General features: G+C 39.6%; 1 protein-coding gene and 1 long non-coding RNA gene across 3 annotated transcripts in view; both read right to left on the bottom strand.

Moving 5' to 3' along the window:
- shisa9a (shisa family member 9a) overlaps positions 1-24,059 on the bottom strand; it is a 60,534-nt gene that overhangs the window by 20,027 nt on the left and 16,448 nt on the right. The window lies entirely within an intron of this gene.
- LOC135720394 (uncharacterized) lies at positions 852-3,976 on the bottom strand. 2 transcript variants are annotated; one of them, XR_010521277.2, is made up of 3 exons: positions 2,837-3,976; positions 2,130-2,723; positions 852-1,546 (listed from the first exon to the last, which is right to left on the bottom strand). It is a non-coding gene; the product is annotated as an uncharacterized lncRNA (long non-coding RNA). The 2 variants fall into 2 exon arrangements; XR_010521278.2 differs by having other exon boundaries at positions 2,130-2,294; positions 2,536-3,976.

Raw genomic sequence — 24,059 nt, forward strand, 5'->3', positions numbered from 1 at the left:
AAGAACCACTTTTAGGCACTGTTTGTTTTTAGAGTGTAGAGTTTACATTTGATTCTTACCGTTTTGGAATCCATTCAGGCAATCTCCGGGTCTGGCAGTACCACTTTAAGCATAGCTTAGCACAATCCATTTAATCTGATTAGACCATTAACATCGCGCTAAAAAATAACCAAAGTGTTTCGATATTTTTCATCTTTAAAACTTGACTCTTCTGTAGTTACATCGTGTACTAAGACCGACAGAAAATTAAAAGTTGCGATTTTCTAGGCAGATATGGCTAGGAACTATACTTTCATTCTGGCGTAATAATCAAGGACTTTGCTGCCATAACATAGCTGCAGGAGGCGCAATGATATTATGCAGCAGCCGAAAATAGTTCCCTTAGTATCTTTGAATAGCAGGGGAAAATTTTCGGGCAGTGCGTAATATCACTACACTGTAAAAAATTTCCCTGTAAAATAACAGTAAAGAGCTGGCAGCAGAGACGCCAGCAGTATACTGTTATTTTTACGGTATTTATACGTAAAATGACTTTACGGTAGTAGTCTGTAAACCAGAAAAACTGTATTTTTCTGTATTTATATAATTAACAGTAAAGAGCTGGCAGCAGAGACGCCAGCAGTATACCGTTATTTTTACAGTATTCATACGTAAAATTACTTTACGGTAGTAGTCTGTAAACCAGAAATACAGAATACTTCTGTAGTCACACTCTTAAATGATTTCACCGTCTAATACAGTAAAAAAATAAATGCATATTTCTGTGATTTATTTGGAAACTAAAATAATATTGTTTAGGTTAAAGGAACAACCTAAACAATATTATTGTAATTTCCAAATAATCACAGAAATATGCAGCATTTTTTACTGTATTAGAAATAACATCAATTTAGCAGTTTCTAAAAATTCTTCATTGATATTTAAAATAAATATCTCCCAATGAACTTGCCAATGAATTCCCAGGGCTAAAGACAGTTGCTTAAGATATGCATTATTGTGAATATTATGCAAAATAAGCAACAAAAACTTCCAAATCAAACACCTTTATTTCAAAGAACAATGTCTATGTCAACATGACTACAAAAAAAGTAAAGAAAATAAATCCAGTTGGACAATGCTGAAAAGAGCTTTCTAGAAGTAAACAGAAACAGTAGTGTCTTGCTTTAGACTATGGCAATAAACTTAACATTCTTAAATTGCTCGTCAAAGACTGCCCCTAATCCTTACCAAATGTGAAGGGCATAACCTATAGTTTACTTTTTTATTTAAGACATAAGTTTGAAAACATACCTAAGGCCATTTTGAAACTATTATAGTACAGTAGAACATTTTGTCAGGATGTATCAATAATATGCATAAAAACATTTAGGATGAAACCGTAGGGTAGGCACCTGTGCCACTGCAAGCTAGACTTGCAGGTTACCTCTTAAAATTGTCCTGTGAGGTAGGTTTGTGTTTTTACATCTTAGTTCTTGTGGATCCAGAAGAGACGATCATCACTTTGATAGCCGCTGTTCCTCTCTGCAGCATTATTCCAGTGCTGCCACTGTCAAAGAACAAAAAACAATTATACTCATAAATAAACTAAACAATCACGAATGTAAAGTATAAACTCCAAGCTAATGCTTATGAAGTAAAAAATACCAGTACTCTTGTGGGTAATTGTGGCAATAGACCCTTTTACTGTTTGTACACAATGATGACGTGGCAGCGTATGGGCGCGCATTTAGGCAACGGAAGTATCGTAAGAATCAACAGTGAAGCAACACAAACAGTAAGTTATTTTAAAAAAATTGACTTTATCAACATTTTCAACACAGCTACCAGATCCGTGTACTATAGTGGAGTGGATAAAAGACGTTAGCAGATGGCCAAAAATAAAGTTGCCAGATACATATATACGTATATTAGTATATTATATTAGTGCAACCAAACGCAACAACGGGACATTTTGATGTTGAGAAACCGTTTTAATAAACTTTCTGAGTTGCTACCACGTTAGAACCAATGGGGAATAATACCACTTCCGTTGCCCAAATGCGCGCGCAGGCTATTTGATCACGTGAGCTGTAAAAGGGTCTATACCAGACTGTCAAAACAATGAGAAAAATATTACCGTATATACTCACAGATCTATATGAAGTTCCATTAAAAAGTCAAGGAGATTCTTCAGTAGCATGGCCACATGACTGCAGAAGACGACTTCTGGACCATCACACCTTTCTTCTTAGAGACAACCTTGCTTGATGATTTTGGCATTTGTCCCTCTCTCTGGATTTATATCAATGAAGCGCCTGAAATCAAAAGCAATTAATTGTTTTTTGTCTTCTTCATTGCACAAATTGAGTGGATTTAATGACATCAAATGGAGTTATAAAAAAGTCTATACCCTGTGTGTGTGTGTGTGTGTGTGTGTGTGTGTGTGCGTGCGTGCGTGCGTGCATGCGTGCGTGCGTGTGTGTGTGTGTATGTGTAGGTGTGTAAGTGTTGAGGCTTGAAATGTACAGTACTAATTCCATTTTATGCATAACATACAAACACATTAATTTTGAATTCCACAGGGCAGGCTGTCTCATCTTGATACTGAAGGCTTAAAATGTTGTAGGTTGCAAACATAGCAGCAAGTCCAATTGCAAATGTTGGTGTGATGCCCTCAGAGATTACACAGCCCTTAAAGGTGATCATCCAACCTTTAATTGTGACTTGCCTTGTAGCACTTGAAACTTAACAACATGGAAATACTTGTTACTTTGTTTAAACATTTGTAAACTCAAGATGAATGGCCGATAAGATATGCAATGCTTCTATCAATGAATCTAAATTAAATGTATATTACCAGGTATCAGGCGAGGACTTGCAGGAAGACTGAGAGTTGTCTCAACATCAACTGCAGTGGCAGATACCTGAAGGGAACAAATACATTATCCTTACCATAATAATATTTTTAAGATGAACATTTATAAAAAGGACAATAACTAGTAAACACTCGGTGGAATGTAACCAAGAGGTGAACGAGGTAGGCTTCTGAAGTACCTACAATCAAACTTCTAAATATATTTGACATCCAAAATTTAAAGGGTAACAATTTACATGCAGCATCCTTTAAACCACAAAATAATTTACACCTCTCTTTTTACATATGTAGTAGTACTCTCACAAATTAGTACACACATTGCATTCACAAAGAGTCCAGAAAGACAATATTTTACACCAATTTGGCGTTTAAAAAGAAAAATGCAAAGTTCAACTTTAACCGAGCTACAATTAGCTTTATTTTCTTGTTAACTGTTTGTAAAACACTTTTCAATAAAGTCAACACAAACAAAATAAAACTCAAAAAAACCCTCTCGGTTAGTCGATGTTCATATAATCCTATGGTTTGGTTGAAATAAATTCTTTAATAAGTGTTGTTTCTCAAATTCAGAAGTAAAAGTAATATTGTTAATGGCTATTCAAATCTAAGCCTCACTGTTAGATGACACGTTTAAATCCCTATAAGATAAGCTTCTATCAGTTGATATCAAGCATTCTTGGCAATATGAATAAGATTTGAATTACCGTTTCATTTGTAGATGCAAGACCCGATCAATTTGATGAAGAACACTTGACGATGTGCAGCACGTCATCTAAATTGTACGTCCTCTTCTGGAAAATCTCCTATCCAAATAATGGTTCCCGAAATTCCATCCAGGAGTTAATGGCAAATTATATCTGTATTTTTTAAAGAAAATTGACCAAAAGTAATAGGCTAGCTTCAATTTATAAGACTAACATTGCTTAGCTTCTGACCGTGCTCCAAATTCCCCAGTCAACACGCATTTTCGAGAAAATACTGTATTGTCCTGTAATTTAAAACATCAACTTACTGTTGAGGGCCTCTGTCTTGTTGCTCCAATTTAATCAGCCCACAATGCATTGCTAACTACAGTACTAAACTGTTTAACATGAAAACAGTGTTTTACTGTTGAAAATTGGCTGTTAATTTACAGCAATTGCTTACAGTGTACGCTTGCGGCAGCCATGTAACAGCAGCAAACTCCTTGATTATTACACCAAAATGAGAGTATAGTCCTAACCATATCTGCCTAGAAAATCGCAACTTTAATTTTCTGTCAGTCTTAGTACACTTAGTATATTTCAAAAAAAGTGGAGTGTCCCTTTAATGCACTTTTACAATTGTGTCATTTGTTTCTGTTTTATTTATCCTAAGCAATTATAGGAGAAATACTGTACCTGATTACTTAAATGAGAGCTCCATCAAATATCCTGAGCTATAAAAGCAACATTTGGGCAGTAGCATGTTCCTCTAGCTTTATTTGTGTCAATTTAATTGTATTAAAAAAATCTTAACAGGAGTTGAAATAGTTAGATGGTACACTAAACATGGTTTTTCTGTTTGTTTGTTTGATTTGGCAACTGTAGTAAAACCATGGTGAATTTTATGTAAGGGGGTTGTTGCTCTGATATTCAACTACATATAAAGAGACAACGGGTGTGATTCTGTAGCGGTCAACTGACATTTTAAACTGATCCGTCAGCCTGAGCAGTTGCAACTACTCGTAATGTTATGGGCTGTGACATTTCTGGACAACGCGCTCAGAACTAGAAACTCACCAGCCATTTTTATGGAAACAGTTAAAGGGGCCATGGCATAAAAATCCGACTTTTTCGATGTTTAAGTGCTATGATTGGGTCCCCAGTGCTCCTATCAACCTAGAAAATGTGAAAAAGATCAACCCAGTACCTTAGTTTTGGTAAACCATTCTCTACAAGCACATACAAAAATAGGTCGTTGAAATTTGGCTCTCCTTATGATGTCATAAGGAGCTCTTATTAGAATAATACCACCCCTTAATCTGCACTTTCCAATCACAGCACTGCCATTTAGTGCAGAGAAAAATATAGAGAAAAAAAATAATTCACACCAGTGTTTGCACTTCATCACCTTATTTGCATTTTAAAGGACACACCCAAAATGGCACATTTTTGCACACACCTACAAAGTGTCAATTTTAACATGTTATAATAAATTATCTATATGTTATTTTGAGCTATAACTTCACATATGTGCTCTGGGGACACCAAAGATTTATTTGACATCTTAAAAAAATTCTTGTGCCATGTGTAGCCCTGGTGGAATTTTGGGTATTTTCTAAAATCAATAATTTTATTTTTTCTGCGCCACGACGCGAAGTGACCATTGTGTTTAAGGTCTCCACGCTCCCAAGCAACGCGTCAGGCCTGCACCGTGTTTTCTTCTGACTGTTGGGGTATTTATTTTATTTCATTGAGTGGCCATTCAGTCATTTTTGCCGGCTTAGCTTTGAATTTGGTTGAATTGAAGTGTGTTTAATTTGAATGTGCACTGTTGATATTTGAACTGTATATATGTACATACTATATTTTTCCAGTAAATAGTTAAAACAAATTACTGCTGAATATTTACATTACATTGGGTTTGTGGTATTGGTCATTTTGATACTTAAAGTAAGACAATATTGAGTTTACAGTAGATTGGTTTAAAGTGAAAGTGTTAAATCATTACTGATTAAGATAAGTGACCAGTATATTGTTGTTTATTGCACTTATAGTATTGAAAGCCATTTAAAAACCCGTGTTCTATTAATGTAATTATAACAGTTTGTTTATTTAACCCATTCTTGAGATGGTTGCATACAATTAGTGTTTTACTGTTTAAATATAAAGACACTGTTAGGCCATTTTGCTTTAAGATAAACACTGCATTTAAGGTAAACAGTTACAAATAGGTTATCATTTTGAAATTACATTTAGTGCATTAATTAACTAAGAGAGGGATTTTCTTTTCAATAAACAGGAATTCGGGGAGCGCACTCCACATTAATAGCTAGACACGCTAGGGGGCGCTACATAAATGGGGGCTCGTCCGGGATCGGGTTAATTAATGCAATTAACTAATTTGTAATTTGACGTGAATAGTGGTAGTTGTTAAAAAGTTGCTAGCTGCATAAAGGAATTAAGTCTTGGGGTACTGAGAAGCTAAAAAAAATGCTAATTTAAGTTAATGTCTGTTAACAATTAGCTTGTAATTTGTTATTAGCTTCTTTAAGAAAAGTAAGTCTAATAGTTTAAGCTAAAAATCTAAAAGAAAATGGAGACTAAGTGTAGCACTGCAGACTTAGTTAAAGAGCTCAAAGACTGGTGCAGAAGAGAAGAGTTAGATGAGGCCCATTCCCTCATGGTACTTATTCCAGAAGACGTGTCGAATGCACAGATTGAAGAAGCCCTCGGAACTATCAAAGCCTTAGGGCGAGTTCGAGTGAGAGGAAGGACAGTTAGTCTGAAGCTGGAGACCCACCGGGTGCTATGTGAGTGTAAAGAGACAGTGGACCCCACCAAAGTCCCCCCTGAACTGTTGCCAGAGGGCAAAATGAAAAAATGGACGATTATTATTGCATCTGAAAGCCCTGATTCTTCAAGCCCAGTGGAAGAACTTCCAGAGAGTGGCTCGGCAGAGTCTATTATTCGAGCGGTTGGTGATTTGTTGACTAAGATGGGAAAACCATCAGGTGATAACAGCAATTACCGTCGTCTGAGAGTGTTCTCAGGTACCTTGCCAACTCCAGTTGGAGAAGAGTCTCTTGAGCATTGGTTGGAACACGCACGCCTGATGGTTGAGGAGAGCGAGTGTTCCGCTAAGGAGAAACGACGACGTATCATGGAAAGTCTGAAAGGTCCCGCGCTAGCTGTTGTGAAGGCTGTGCGGACTGCTGATCCAGAGGTTAGTCCTGCTCTGTGCTTAGAAGCTATTGAGAGTGCTTTCGGGTCTGCGGAGACAGGCGAAGACCTATATTTTGCCTTTAGATTGCTACAGCAGCAGCCAAAGGAAAAGTTGTCTGTCTTTCTTAGGCGTATAGAGTTGTCGTTGACCAAGGTAGTTCGTCGCGGAGGCCTCCCTGCTGGCCGTGCTGACCGTGCTCGAGTGGAGCAGCTGCTGAGAGGGGCTATTCACTCCGATATGATGCTTGTCCAGCTCAAACTCAGGGAACGGAAGGAAAACCCTCCATCATTCTTGGAACTGCTGACTGACATCAGAAGTGAAGAAGAGTATGAGTCATCAAGGACGAAACTGAACACCTCTGTCCAGCGAATTCACACAAACCCTTCTACAGACAATAGACAGGATGAGGTTGAACGTTTGAGAACCGAAATTCAGGAACTCAAGTCAATGTTCACTGCCATGAGTACTTTGCCTAGCCAGGTTGTAGCAGATAGCAATGGACCTGTGTCCATGACAAAAATGAACACCCCAGAGACAGGTAGTGATAGTGAAGTAGCTGTTTTGAGAAAGCAAGTGAAAAACCTCCAAAAACAAATGACAGGTCATAAGCTAAAAGTCTCTGAATCCCCTACTTCAGTTCTTAGAGTAGAGCCAGCAAGACAAGCCCCTAGTGATAATAAAAAACAACCATTTAACGATTCTGAAGGGAACTTTTGTTATCGTTGTGGTGAAAACGGCCATTACTCTGCCAAATGCCAGAATGCAGAGAATCAAGCAAAAGTAATTCGAAAGCTGATACATGCTCTAAAGAAAGCTAAACAGGGTGATCCATCTTCTCAAGCATCAGAGGGTTCTCACACAGTGTGCTCCACCAAGAAAAGTGAAGTAACCACCCTTGAAAGAGGCATTCCTCCAGGACTAATCGGGCCTTGTTCCGTCATCCCAGTGAAGATAAATGGTCAGTGCTGCGATGCACTTCTGGATAGTGGCTCTCAAATCACAATTATCTTCGAGCCCTGGTATAAGCACCACTTACCTGATGTCCCAATCCAGCCAGTGTCAGGGTTGGCAATATGGGGTTTAAGTGAAACAAGTTACCCTTACCTGGGATATGTCGTAGTGGAGATCGAATTTCCAGAGAAGGTCACCGGTGCAAAGGAGACACTTTCCGTCCTTGCTCTGATTTGCCCAAGTTCAAAAAGTCCTGAAAAGACCCCTGTGATCCTAGGCACAAATGCCAACCTGTTCCAGAGACTGTCCATGCTCTGCCGGGAGACCACAGGAGTGGACATTGCACAGACTCTTGGCATAAAGGCAAAGAATTCCATTGTTCACAAAGACCAGCCTACCATTGAGAATGTAGAGGATGAAGTTGCATGTGTGAAGTGGATGGGTCCCGGCTCACTTACTTTACCTCCTGGTGGTGAATGCTGCGCCATCTGTGAAGTGGAGTTGAAGAGCCCTCTGGGTAAAGACATGTTGATGGTTGAGGCATCACCCACCGCTCCATTACCATCTGGAGTACTGTTGCAGCCTATGGTCGTGCATGGAACTGCAGTGGATGATCACCTCACTGTCCTTATCCAGAATGAGTCCATGAAAGACACCGTCATTCCAGTGGGAACTGTCCTAGGCCAGCTGACCTAGTCGTTCCATCTCTAAAAGTTGAAACTGAGGCAGTCACTGTACCCACAGAGTTAGACCCTCAACTGATCCAGTTTGGCGACTCGCCCAGACCACCACAATGGAAAGCACGACTCCGTCAGAAGTTATGTGAGCGTGCAAATGTATTCTCATTTTATGAGTGGGATGTTGGTCTGGCAAAGGATGTGGAACACCATATCAGAATGACCGATGCAAAGCCATTCAGAGAACGCTCAAGACGTTTAGCTCCAGCAGATATTGACGATGTTCGTCAACACTTGCAAGAGTTGTTAAAGGCTGGTATAATTAAGGAGTCACGTAGCCAGTATGCATCACCGATTGTGATAGCCAGAAAGAAGACTGGGCGTATCAGAATGTGTGTTGACTATAGGACCCTTAATAGGCGTACAGTTCCAGACCAGTACACGACTCCTCGCATAGACGATGCGTTAGATTGTTTGACTGGAAGCAAATGGTTTTCTGTCCTCGATTTACGTAGTGGCTACTACCAGATCGCCATGGTGGAGGAGGACAAAGAAAAAACCGCCTTCATTTGCCCCCTTGGATTCTTCCAATTTGAAAGAATGCCTCAAGGGATAACAGGAGCGCCGGCAACGTTCCAAAGACTAATGGAGAAAGCTGTCGGCGATATGAATCTCCTTCAAGTATTAGTTTATTTGGATGATCTCATAGTCTTTGGACGTTCCTTAGAAGAACATGAAGAACGCCTCCTGCGAGTGTTAGATAGGCTTGAAGAGGTAGGCCTAAAACTCTCCCTTGACAAGTGTCAATTTTGTCAACCCAGGGTTAAGTACGTGGGTCACATAGTGTCCGCTGATGGGGTGGCTACTGACCCTGAGAAGCTAGAGGCTGTTGCTAGGTGGCCTATGCCCACAGACCTTAAGTCTTTGCGGTCTTTTCTAGGGTTCTGTGGGTATTATCGACGCTTTATAGCAAACTACTCTGTGATTGTTAGGCCCCTCACTGAACTGACAAAAGGCTATGCACCCACCCAGCGTGGAAGGAAGAAATCCACTGACAAGACCCAGATGTATTATAAGGACTCAGAACCATTCAGTGACCGATGGGATCAGTCCTGCACGGATGCATTCAATCGTATCATTCAGTGTCTGCTCAATGCACCTGTACTGGCATTTGCTGATGCCAATAAGCCATATATTCTACACACTGACGCAAGTTTCAAAGGGCTCGGTGCCGTACTTTATCAGGAACATCCAGAAGGGTTAAGACCAGTGGCGTTCGCCAGCAGAAAGTTGAGCTCCTCTGAACAGCGGTACCCTGTACATCAGCTAGAGTTCCTTGCACTGAAATGGGCGGTCGTTGATAAATTTCACGACTATCTCTATGGAGCCAAGTTCACTGTACGCACCGACAATAACCCGTTGACTTACGTACTCACCACGGCCAAACTTAACGCGACGGGTCATCGTTGGCTTGCAGCCCTGGCCACTTATGACTTTGAAGTAAAATATAGGCCTGGAAAAGCAAACATCGACGCTGACTTGCTGTCTCGCAACTTGCCTGAAGATGGGGAGTGGGATGGTTTGTCTCCAAATGTAGTGAAGTCCATATGTCAGAGGGTGGAAGTGGAAGTGAATCCAAACTCGTCGCCAAGATATGTGGAACAATTAGGAGCTTCACCAGCCTGTATTCCAGAAGTGTATGCCTTTCCATCTCAGTTACACCTCAGTTCCTTGGAGCAATTATCAAAAGCAGACTTGATAACTGCCCAGAAGAGGGATGCTGTAATCAGACAAGTGCTGGAGGCATTGAAACAGGGAGTCTGGCCTAGCAACAAAGATTTAGACCAAGAGATGCTACTGATGAAAAGAGAGGTTGGTAGACTTGTGATTAGAGATGGACTTCTGTACAGAGTAAGCAAGAAAGATACAGAGGAGGCACTACAGCTTGTGCTGCCGGCTGAGTTCAGAGAAGTAGTGTTGCACTCTCTTCATGATGACATGGGCCACCTAGGGGTAGAGAGGGTGACTCAACTCCTAAGAGCAAGATTCTACTGGCCCAAAATGGCCCATGATACTGAGGAGTATGTGCGGAATTGTGGACTGTGCATCACTTGCAAAACTCCTGCCAAGAAAGCCGCCTCTCTACACCAAATCACCAGCAGTGGTCCTATGGACCTTGTGTGTATTGATTTTTTGTCAATGGAGCCCGATTCCAGGGGCATTAGTAATGTCCTGGTTGTGACAGATCATTATACCAGATATGCACAGGCCTTCCCTGCAACGAATCAGAAAGCCCTGACAGTAGCTAAGATCTTAGTTGAAAAGTACTTCATTCACTATGGCTTACCTGTTAGGATTCATTCTGATCAGGGAAGAGATTTTGAGTCAAGGCTGATAAGAGAACTGCTGACCATCTTGGGCATACGAAAATCACGAACAACCCCGTATCACCCTCAAGGGGACCCTCAGCCAGAGCGGTTCAACCGCACGCTTCTGTCTATGCTGGCTACGTTAGGCCAAGAGAAGAAGAGATCCTGGAGTCAGCATGTAGCTTCATTAGTGCATGCATACAACAGCACAAAAAGTGATGCAACAGGATACTCTCCTTACTACTTAATGTTCGGTAGGGAAGCTAGACTACCTGTAGACCTGTGCTTTGAAACGTCAAAAGATGGAACTGAGGAGAGGAACCACTTCCAGTACGTCAAAAGTCTTAAACAAGACCTGCAGAGAGCATATCAATTGGCTAGTCAAGCTGCTGACAAGATTCACTTGAGGAACAAGAGAGCCTATGATCAAAAGGTCAGTTTTCAGAACATACAGGAAGGAGACCGTGTTCTGCTGAAGAATCTAGGTCTTAGAGGGAAACACAAGCTAGACAGTCGATGGAGTTCCATACCCCATGTAGTGGTAGGAAGGATGCCGAACTTACCAGTATTCCGTGTGAGACCTGAAGGAGGCAGAGGCGGAATAAGAACCATCCATCGTGACCACATATTACCTATTGGACAATCTGTCAGGATCCCAGTGGAGCAAGCCTGTGAAGAAACCCCTGTGAGACGCAAAACACGTTCAATTCGAACAAGACAAAGACAATCAATCTTGAGGCAAAGAGAAGTCGTCTCAGAGATGATGGATTCCTCATCTGATGTGGAGTGTGACCATACCAGTATACCATACCAGGATTATGTGGAACATCTACTGAAGAGGAAAGAAGTGTCCAAAGACAATATAGAACCAAATCCTGTGCTGTCAGCTGAAGAGCTAGAGTCCAACATAGAAGGTGATGAAGGAGGTCAGGCAGTGACAGAGTCGGATCTTTATGATTCCGGAACAGACCTGGATGCTGGAAGAAATCCTGTCCACGCACCTAAAGAAAAACTGAGCTCTAAAACAAAAGTTAGAGTATCTAGACCAAATTTAACTGAGAAAAGACAAATAAAACCAGTATTGAGACTTACCTATGATGAGCCTGGAAAGGCAAGTGAGCAACCACTTACCATTGTTCATAGAGGAGTAATTATTAAACTAGGGAAACATTAGGTTTCCACTTAATTCATAATAAGGTGTTCATAGTAAAAAAAAAAAAAAAAAGTTTATTACTCTACATAGTTGAATGTGGGGATTATGTTTTATGTCTAATGAGGACATTTAGACATTTAGAAAGGGGAGGATGTAGCCCTGGTGGAATTTTGGGTATTTTCTAAAATCAATAATTTTATTTTTGTTTATTTTCTTTAAAATGTACATTTCATGATGTTAAAAACTGTTTAAATAATGTTTATGTATGTTAAAAATTGAGTTAAGTAAAATTTAGTTACACGAAAAAAAGATCCAATCAGGAATGAGGGTGAGAGGTCGGGAAGGCAGGAAGAGAGGAGAGAGGAGAGAACATGATGGAGAGACACGAGGGAAAATCACGCTGGGACTGTCACATTAGAAATTGGTAAAACACCAAGTTAATGCGTGTGATAGTAGATGTATTTGTGGACTGCACGAAAAGTGAGTTACAGACATTTTACTAAGTTTACAGTGTGAAAGTTATTGATTGGAAGAACTCGGTTAGAGTTTTCCACGAGGAGAAAGAGTGGACAACTAGTTAGCACGATTCAGTTCTAAGGACTTTGCCAGCGAGTAGCCTGCTCGGTTGCCCTTTTGTGCATCGTCTGAAGAGACACTTATCTCCAGAACGAGTCATTGCTTTACTGTTAGATGACGTCTTCAGTCACCCGCATCGTGAGCATCGCGTTGCCGCCGCGTGAGTGACGACGCGCCTATCAGCAACACGACAGCAGTGAGTTTTTTTTCTGCGCCACGGCGCGAAGTGACCATTGTGTTTAAGGTCTCCACGCTCCCAAGCAACGCGTCAGGCCTGCACCGTGTTTTCTTCTGACTGTTGGGGTATTTATTTTATTTCATTGAGTGGCCATTCAGTCATTTTTGCCGGCTTAGCTTTGAATTTGGTTGAATTGAAGTGTGTTTAATTTGAATGTGCACTGTTGATATTTGAACTGTATATATGTACATACTATATTTTTCCAGTAAATAGTTAAAACAAATTACTGCTGAATATTTACATTACATTGGGTTTGTGGTATTGGTCATTTTGATACTTAAAGTAAGACAATATTGAGTTTACAGTAGATTGGTTTAAAGTGAAAGTGTTAAATCATTACTGATTAAGATAAGTGACCAGTATATTGTTGTTTATTGCACTTATAGTATTGAAAGCCATTTAAAAACCCGTGTTCTATTAATGTAATTATAACAGTTTGTTTATTTAACCCATTCTTGAGATGGTTGCATACAATTAGTGTTTTACTGTTTAAATATAAAGACACTGTTAGGCCATTTTGCTTTAAGATAAACACTGCATTTAAGGTAAACAGTTACAAATAGGTTATCATTTTGAAATTACATTTAGTGCATTAATTAACTAAGAGAGGGATTTTCTTTTCAATAAACAGGAATTCGGGGAGCGCACTCCACATTAATAGCTAGACACGCTAGGGGGCGCTACACATGGCCATGGCCCCTTTAAGAATTCAAGTAAAATGTATGAAAAAATAATGCTTTTAGAAAAAAAACTTACAACAAATCACCTATTGTAGTGGACCCCAAAAACATAATCAAGACTTGAAAAAATGAATGATAGGACCCAAAAATTGGGTCAAAATTGTTATTAAATTCTCATGTCTGTGAACACCAAACTTATACAGAAATTTGAGAATGGAATAAACAATGGCACAACAAAATTTCTTAAAACATTTGTTACACTTTTGGTGCCCAAAGTGTTCCTGTTAACCATACATGCTGTTAATTTTGTACAGTACACCACAGATTTTGCGTCCTACTCTCTTGAATGTTTGACAGAAGTAGCAGATAGGTGGGAGTGATCCCATGCTCGGCTCTATTCAATTTCCTGGGTATCTCAGTGTTTGTTTTGTTTTGTGTAAGAAGCTGACTCATCTCCACTGGGAAAACTTCCTCCCAAGTGTTTGGTTGCAAATTGTCTTTACACCATCTCGTGCTATCTCTCTCGTCATGGCAACGCAACCATTTGTGCTCTGTTTGCAGTGAATGTAGCTGGTCTCTTGCATGGTTTCTACCACCCACATGCGAAAGCAAACTCAGAGTTTGCCATCCATGGAACTTCAGTGTTTATTTTGTGTTGGTAAATACCCATTTCCAGTAGACAGCTGAATGAGAAAACACACACTGTATGCGCATTAACGAGCGATTGTTATATACAGTACCACAGGGTAGAAGCATGGTTTTACGGAATAATGCTCAACTATGTGGTAGACAACAGTGTGGTCTGATGTGATGGACTGGGCTTGTTCATGTTTTTAGGAACATGACAGCAAATCCCTACATTCGGTTTCTTAAATGTGAGGTGACTCTTTTATGTGCACAGAAATGGGACGAGGCTGTCGGCGGTGGAGAAGGAAGTGCAGCATATAGGGAGCTTCTTGAAGAAGTTACTTGTGAGGTCCTATTTGATTTTTTAGTGAAAGGGAGGATCAAAATAAAATAGCTGTGGATGAGTGCATGCCTTTAAAGTAATGTGTGGGTAAGTTCAGATAAAAAACCCTTTAAGCGTCTGATGTTTTTTTTGTAAATGAGGCTCTTACTATATGTTTAGGTTCAATAATTTCACTTTAATGGTAATGGAAATGTTATTAGTCAGTAATTAAAATGCTTTATTTTCACACATTTTACTTTAGTCATTTTTAGTCATTTAACAAATTTGACAGTATTTTGCTGCAAAATCCTCTAAGTGCATGCAAGTTGTTTTTTGGCAGAAAAGAGTCCACTGTCAAAACATAAGGGTCATTTACTCATAATACTATTAACATTTTACAAGACTTTTTTTAAGACGTCAGATAAATCTTTGGTGTCCCCAGAGTACATGTGTGAAGTTTTTGCTCAAAATACCATTTAGATAATTTATTATAGCATGTTAAAATTGCCAATTTGTAGGTGTGAGCCCAAGTGTGCTGTTTTGGGATGTGTCCTTTTAAATGCAAATGAGCTGATCTCCACATGGCAGTGCTGTGGTTGGATAGTGGAGATTAAAGGGGACAGAGAATGAAAAAAAAACATTTTTACCTTGTCTTTGTTGAATAATTGTAGTCAACCCGCATTCACAAACATACAAAAAGTGCTAGACATGCTAAACATCTCAGCAGGGCTGGACTGGGACAAAAATTAGGCCCTGGCATTTTGGCCCAAACCGGCCCACACTACATATATTTACAAATACCAACCATCTTTGCACGCCTTTAAGCAATAGCAACTCCAATTCCATAAAAGCACTAAGCCCAATTAATAGCAGGTAGAAAAGAGTGAGAGTTGACACAACAAACACTTCTAGAACGTGTTATTTATTAATGCAGTAAAACTGTATAATCCACATGAATCCTTAAACAAGCTTCATCCTTCAAACATTTGTAAACATTTTTGTTAGGTCCTAAAAACACTATTCACTACACACTGCAGCCTATAATAAATAATGAACACAACAAAAATATTCCTATCTGATTAACTGTCATATTATATGTTGATTACAGTTTTTCTGAATTGCTAAAACACTAAACCCCAATCTCTGAACCAAATTCATAGCGGCCTAAACACATTCGTCATGCACTCTTTTGGCTAAACTCTAAACAAACTTCTGAGTAAAACACACATTTTACACTGCAATGAACTTGTTTTATAAATGCTAAACACAGGCAGGCTGCTAAAGATGAACACAACTACAACTCAGTTGTCATCAAGCAAACACAACAACTCAAAATTGTACACGCTTTTTTCTAATGGTATTCTTTTCCAATTGTTTGGATTGTAAACAGTCTGAGAGGCAGATGAAGAGTACCCTATGATGAAGAACAGGACACCAGAGATGGTGCAATTGGCAAAATTTGCCATTGAATTGCTGACTTTTAACAAAATACAAGTGCTGCTTACAGTAATATTAAAACCTGATTATTACTTGCAGTACTTACAGGAAAGTATTCACTACTACATTCACTGAACTAAACTTGTGTGATTACAGTAATAGAGCTTTTTAACATTATCTGTCAATTGTGTTGTTATATACAATAAACATATATTTTGTCTGTAAGCAGATGTCCTGGATTGTTTGATTTTGCTTGAAGAGAAATGACACGTTTTGAAACAGACAATCAACGAAAAATCTACGAATCAGATACACTCTCGTAGTCACTAACACAGTCTCACCCCATGTCGTCAATATTTGACGACACTTGACCATTCGTTAATATGTGACGCGGAGGGTATACCTTTCGCATCATTTTTTGACGAACTGGGGACTTCAATACTATTACGTCCGTTGCATTCTCTTCTCCTATTTTCTTACCATTTTCGCGTCGGTTTAGGGTTAGATTACGCAAAATTAAACAGTGTACGCGAAATTAAACAGTGTACGCGAAATTAAACAGTTGTCACCTGGCGTTGGGGTTAGAAACAGTTGTCACCTGGCGTTGGGGTTAGAGTTACGTTTGGGTAGGGATGTCATTATGTAAATCTAACCCTAAACCGACGCGAAAATGGTAAGAAAATAGGAGAAGAGAATGCAACGGACGTAATAGTATTGAAGTCCCCAGTTCGTCTGGGTTGTAGTCACAGAGCAAAGAGTGCAATTATTTTATTGCAGCTTTATCACCATAATTGTGTGTTTTTGACTTGGTTTTATCAAGGGGTATCTATCTAAACTTGTGTTTTGAAAGCAGTTCTGCTTACCGCAACTCACTTCTCCCTCGTCTCTCTCTCCCTCTCCTCACTGACATTTTGCGTGCTGGTGCTGCCAGTGCCACGCGCCACCATCATCATCATCATCATCATCACCAGCGACGCGAGTTGAAGAAAACAGTTGTGTTATTTTCCAGCGTCTGCCTGAAGAGTCTGTTTCTTTTTGTCGCGCAGTTTTTCTGCACCTCCCTTGAATTTTTTCTCCATCTCTCTCTCTCTCTATTTTGACACGTGAACTGACCGACGTTGCACGCTCGCTTGCACAGAGACCAAAGCGGTGATTGGGCCAGCTTTATGTCATTAAAAAAAATAACCAATTGGCTGCTGCTTAAATGTGAGTGGGCCGGTCTATTTAGGGTAAAAAAAAGGACGATGACTGGGCTGGTCCGTCATTGGGCCAGCTTAATGTCGTTTAAAAAAAATAACCAATGGGCTGCTGCTTAAATGTCAGTGGGCCGGTCTGTCTAGGAAAAAAAAGACGCTAACTGGGCTGCTGAGACAAAAATAGTATGAGATGGATCGGCCCAAAAAGTACGTCGGCCCACCGGGAAACTGCCCGGTCTGCCAGATGGCCAGTCCGCCCCTGCATCTCAGTCTCATAGAAATTCCTCTTTTAGAAATGTCAGCCAGAAAACGACCCAATCTGAAAAACTGATGTTTATGACATCACAGGCATCTAACTGCCCCTCCACTTTAAAATAATTGGCTACATTTTTTGAGTGGCAGCAAACTCAGCCAATCAGTAATGAGATTGCAAGTTAAGCCAGAAGGGGGAGCCAAATAGGTGCAAAACCACTTGTTTAAAATCCCCCACCCTAATAGAGCTATCTGAGAGAGGTTTTTAGGAAGCTTCTAGGGCATTACAGACCCAAACAAAAACATTTTTGTCTACATGTTACATCACAGAACAAGGATAAATACCCCATTCAATCATTCTATGTCACCTTTAAAGGGTCGGTATTATCCCCTGATGACATCACAAGGGGAGCCAAATTTTCCTATGTCATATTTTTTCACATGCTTACAGAGAATGGTTTACCAAAACTAAGTTACTGGGTTGATCTTTTTCACATTTTCTAGGTTGACAGAAGCACTGGGGACCCAATTATAGCACTTAAACATGCGAAAAGTCAGATTTTCATCATATGTCACCTTTAATATTCTAAACCCCCACACACATTTTACAATAACAGTAAACTTATTAAATATATGAAATAACATAAAAAACAACAATAAATTATAACTTTTATACTTAGCATCTTCAGTAAAGTCACCTTTTGTAGACAATATCTAAAAATGTACTCTTTGCATGTTATCAACCAGCATCTTGAGGTATAACCCCAGCATAGAGAACTACTGTATAATGATATCAAAGTACAAATATTTTACATCGCAGGTGAACAAGCATGTAGTCTCATTATTGTTTTTCCAGCCTAAATCACAGGTCAAAGGTTTAGTATTTAATGTCGGGCCAGTGCAAAGCAAAACCTCTTTCTTCCTGTTTACATCTATTTCACACAAAATAATAAGCTTTTTTCAATGCCAACACTGAACATGTGCAGAACTTTCAGAAGCGTGCCAGTGCACGGGACAAAGAAATCAACAGGGTTCACAATATTACAAAAACAATACAATATACAGTGTAATTCATATTAAACATACGTAAATGTGCCAACTCTAAGAAAGTGTGAGATCGGACTGCTTGGTGTTATAAACACGAGTGTCCTCATTATCCACTCCATATGCTTAATTGTTCACTAGTTCTCATTACACATGCAGGATGCTGCCTCTCATGAGAGAGCGCCACAGAAATCCACACAGAGTCATTACCAACACCCCATAAATGTCAGCATATTGTTGCATTTCAAAAACGAAAGCAGAGAGAAAATAAGGCGCAGTTTAGGCGCAGATCCATGTCGCTGATGAGTTTAAATGAAAATCAAACAGGCGGTCATTTTTTTGATAACACTGAATATAATAATAGGAAATTAGACAGCAAAAGTTGTGTACATGTTGACTTTAGCGAAAAATTTTAAAACATGAAAATGATTCAGATTCGATAAATTACGAAACAACTGGGTTTTGATGTAATTAACTAGTTATGTGCTCTTGTATAGGCAGTGGTAGAGAAAATTTCATGGCATGGGTTTGAAACCAAGGAACATACAGTACATGCTGATAAAAACTTTTATAGTTTGTAGTGTAATGCACTGTGCCAAATGTACAAATGTTGTATTATGTGAATGTAGTTTGGCAAAGAACAGACACAAATTCTGTTGTCAGTGCAAGTGTCTTTTGAACGACAAGAAAATGTCTCAAGAAGATAAATGAATAGTATACATCTGTCTAGTTTAAAAGCAGATAATTCATAACTTTGATAAAACACATTATAAAGGAATAGTCTGTGGAAATGTTCAAAGCTAGGTAAGAACATACAGTATTGTAAGTGCAGTTCCAGGAAGCACCTGAATATCACTGAGTCAGATAAGGAACCATACAAAATCTAATTCATCATACTAAATCGGTCTAAAAAGCTCTTTTCTTTTTCAAAAAATGCATGAGTTTGCAGAGCTGAGCTTGCCTCTGTCATTTCACCCTGTCTCCGTTCCAGCACCCTATTTAATACTTTATTGGCCTATAAAAAAGGCTTTTATTAGATGTAGCACCTTAAGTTATGCATGGGTGTTTTCCTTCATGTATCTGGGTCAGCTGCATTCTGTGTATCTAAAACAGCAGATAAACACTTGCCGACACTGCATTCCTGGACAGCTTTGCAGGTCTGGGCGCCAGGTTGTCATAATCGGCTGCTGTGTATTAAGAAAAATGATTACATTTTTTTTTTAAAGCTCCTGTTACAGAATTACTGACAGTAAAAGTATCGCAATTGCCCCGCATATCAGAAACTACTTAATTCAAGAGGATAGACATCGACTGATTGGACAGCTGAAGTGTAGTGTGGTCTCTCTATGTTTGTTGCAGGTGCTGAGTTGCAAAATGTCACCAATGTGTTTGGAGAGGTCCATCAGACCTTGTTAGACGAATGATGGATGTGGTACAACACTTTACCTTTATTTAGTCATTTGAGGTAGGCAGTATTGCTAAACAAGGCACTGATTTTAAAGGGCTATATTATGCCCATTTTTACAATATGTTATATAAGTCTCAGGTGTGTCCAGAACGTGTCTGTGAAGTCTCAGCTTAAAATACCCCATGGATCATGTATTATAGCATGTCTAAAATGCCCCTATTTGGGTTTCATGTTTGTACCTTTAAGTGCAAATGAGCTATTGTTCTTTGCTCCCTTACCAAAAGAGAGGCTTCGGTTAAAATAGATCTGATTAGATCTGAAAAAATCAGACAGCGTCGAACTCGCCAGGGGCGGGGCTTTAGCAGTGTGACATCACATTGCTATGAGAATCAAAACAGCATGTCTAATGAGACTGCTTTGGTTTAATAGGGATTTAAAAAGAAGGGGTGGATGGATTTTATTCATTGTATTGTGGTTGTGTTCACACTGCCAACCCAAATTTATGTCCAAACACCTTGTAAAAGTGGATTTTGTATAATAGGTGCCCTTTAAGTACTAGTTTGGATACAGCCATCTACACTCACCTGAATGATTATTAGGAACACATGTTCAGTTTCTCATTAATCAATTATCTAATCAACCAATCACATGGCAGTTGCTTTAGTGCATTTAGGGTTGTGGTCCTGGTCAAGACAATGTCCTGGACTCCAAACTGAATGTCAGAATGGGAAAGAAACGTGATTTAAGCAATTTTGAGCGTGGCATGGTTGTTGGTGCCAGACGGGCCGGTCTGAGTATTTCAGAATCTGCTCAGTTACTGGGATATTCACGCACAACCATTTCTAGGGTTTACAAAGAATTGTGTGAAAAGGGATAAAACAACTTTGGCTGAAATAACCACTCGTTACAACCGAGGTATGCAGCAAAGCATTTGTGAAGCCACAACATGCACAGCCTTGAGGCGGATGGGCTTCAACAGCAGAAGATCCCACCGGGTACCACTCATCTCCACTACAAATAGGAAAAAGAGGCTACAATTTGCACGCGCTCACAAAAATTGGACAGTTGAAGACTGGAAAAATTTTGTCTGGTCTGATGAGTCTCAATTTCTGACAGAATTTGGTGTAAACAGAATGAGAACATGGATCCATCATGCCTTGTTACCACTGTGCAGGCTGGTGGTGGTGGTGTAATGGTGTGGGGGATGTTTTCTTGGCACACTTTAGTCCCCTTATTGCCAGTTGGGCATTGTTTAAATGCCATGGCCTACCTGAGCATTGGTTCTGACCATGTCCATCCCTTTATGACCACCATGTACCCATCCTCAGATGGCTACTTACAGCAAGATAATGCACCATGTCACAAGCTCGAATCATTTCAAATTGGTTTCTTGAACATGACAATGAGTTCACTGTACTAAAATGGCCCCCACAGTCACCAGAACTCAACTCAATAGAGCATCTTTGGGATGTGGTGGAACGGGAGCTTCGTGCCCTGGATGTGCATCCCACAAATCTCCATCAACTGCAAGATGCTATCCTATCAATATTGGCCAATATTTCTAAAAAATGCTTTCAGCACCTTGTTGAATCAATGCCACGTAGAATTAAGGGAGTTCTGAAGGCGAAAGGGGGTCAAACACAGTATAAGTATGGTGTTCCTAATAATCCTTTAGGTGAATGTTTAACAATCTGAAACAATGTACTTTGACTGTATACCTGTAGCAGATCAGCTATTTAAATCCAGAAAAACTGGTTGTGTCCTCGTTGTGCATGTCTGGATGTGTCCTGTTATAAAGTTTATTTGGTCATCATTTTTGTCACCTTTTTAAAAGTACCTCAAAAGTACTGTACATATTGGTGTGTATACATATAAGGACCTTTTTAAATGGTAGTGCACCAGTGACAGCCATCTATCTGCGACCATCTTTGATCATCTGACAGTGTACACAAACTAAAAAGGGATTTTTGTGCTAAAAAAGGTCGGAATTACCCAAGTTAATTACCACTGCTATTTTGCTGCCTAAATTGCATTCATTTTGCATTGCATTCTGCACCTGCGAAGTTTGCAGCTGGCTAGTTAAAAAGAAATGCTCTGCTCAAATGTGGCACAACTGTGTACAGAATTCACCCCAGGATCTTTTGACACACATAAGAGCAAAACTGCGACAAAAGACCATTTACGAATTTTGCAAGTGCATCTGCTTAGCCACCTGCCTGTCAATCAAACCTCACACCTGCCTGATGCAAAAACCCATTCATTTACTACTATTAATACATTTACTACGATTCATCTGCACGTCATCCCTCAAACCAACAGCTGTGCATCTTAAAATTCCCAGACTCCTCAAAGTGCCCTGAGGTTAAAATGTCAAGGTTATCACAAAGCACATACACTGAGACTATAAGATACCTTTCCAGTTACTCATTAAAGATGCAGGAGGGTATTTCGGGAGATGCACAACCCTCTGGGATGGAAGCGATAGAAGGGCATATGAGCTCACCAATGATATCTACTGCGAATCAGAGAGCACTATTCTCTGTGTGTCTGCCACTTGCACTTGACATTAGGAAAATGCAGCCATGGCAGGACAGTTATTGCCAGATGTCAAGTATCATCGCCTTTGAGTCACTCATTGTTTCCAAGCTTGGTCGTACATTGTGTTTATCACAGTGAAGTCATATAAGGTTATTGTTAATTAAGTCATATTTTGGCTTTTGTGATGGAAACCAGAGCGAATGGCATTTTAATTGTCACATAACATGGGATCCTGGGGGACTGATGTACGTGTCAAGTTATTCATGTTCATAAAATCATTAAAAAATGGAACAAAATGCACACTGCTAAATATTTAACACCACTCATGTTTGTTATTACATTAACGAATTTGGGAGATGATTTTATTCAAAGCAACAGTATTAAAACATTATATCAGTATTTTACTTTGTGTTGGTTCTGGGGATCAAGCCCATGCCATTCCCACTGCTAATGCAATGCTTTAACTATTGAGCTACAGGAACAATATTTATGCTGTGTTTTTTACCGAGTTTGCATTTTAGGGGGCAATTATTTTTTAATTAAGATTTACACATCATCTAAATGGCTAAGATCCAAAATCTGGAATCTGAGGATGCAAAAAAAATCGCCCCTTAAAGTTGTACAAATCTCCTTAGCAACACATATTACTAACGATAAATAAATGTTTAATATATATACATAGGAAGAAAATGTGCAAAATATCTTCATAGAACATCATCTTTGCTTAATATCCTATGATTTTTGACCATAGACTGTAAGAAATATGGATGTATTGTCCGTGACATCACCCGTACACTCTTAACACAACATGAAATAACACATAATGTGATTAATAGGTTAACACAAAACAATGTGTAAAAAATTAACACAAGTGTAGGTTTGTGAAGAGCATTTTTTTAGTCTAAAGTAGGCGTACATTGGCAATGAGATGAGTGGACCTAAGGTGACTGGTTGCTGAGACCACACCCGCCTAGCTTGACGTTAGTAATAGCTGCAGCAATCTACCTGTCACTCAAGTGGCCACGCCCTATGCAGAACTTTAAAGCTTAATATAATTTAAACAGATGAGTTACTAAAAGATTCACCACCTCACGGTACATTCACGCCCCATTTAGACAGCCAGCGAACAGCAGTAGCACAGCGACGCGATCTCATTCATTTCAATGGAAACCGGGCGACTTCCGGCGACACCAGCGAAAGTGACCGTTGGCGACCGTATGGGAGTGTGTCTAGCAACGCGAGAAAGTTAAGAAAAGTTTAACTTTATGCAAATGTCAAGCGAATTTCGGGAGCGACTACCAATGACAAAGAAGCAGTGGAGTTCACGTCATCCTTCTCTCGTCAGTTACTGGCGTGGATGGTACTCATTTGTTTATGACAAGCAGATTTAGAAACGCCTCATTGAAAGAGACGGGCGACACACAGCGATAACGTCGCTGGCTGTCTGAACGAGGGGTGACGGGATGGAAGCGTTAACGCCGGGTGTGCCTCATAAGTCTTGAAAAGTAAAGCCACTGGCTCTTTGATCGCCCCCTGGTGGCTGGCTGCAGTACAAGTCATAAACCCCACCCTCAAACTAATGGAACACTGCTCTAAATAAAAAAAATATTTACACTTCCAATAAAAGTTTCCGAAAAATGATTTTTAGGTAGTTGATATCACACTGATATATGTTCAATTGTTCTTTTTTGTAATACGTTTTATTTTAGCTAGTAATTTGATGCTATAGAAACGGGGCGTGTCGTTATGATTGCCGTGGTTGAATTGGGCGCACAAGCGTTTGGGCAGAAGTTTGATACAGTTGAAAGTTCAACAGCAGTGACCCGACATT

The sequence above is a fragment of the Paramisgurnus dabryanus genome, chromosome 1 (assembly GCF_030506205.2).
Source record: "Paramisgurnus dabryanus chromosome 1, PD_genome_1.1, whole genome shotgun sequence".
In the NCBI taxonomy this organism is placed as follows: Eukaryota; Metazoa; Chordata; class Actinopteri; order Cypriniformes; family Cobitidae; genus Paramisgurnus; species Paramisgurnus dabryanus.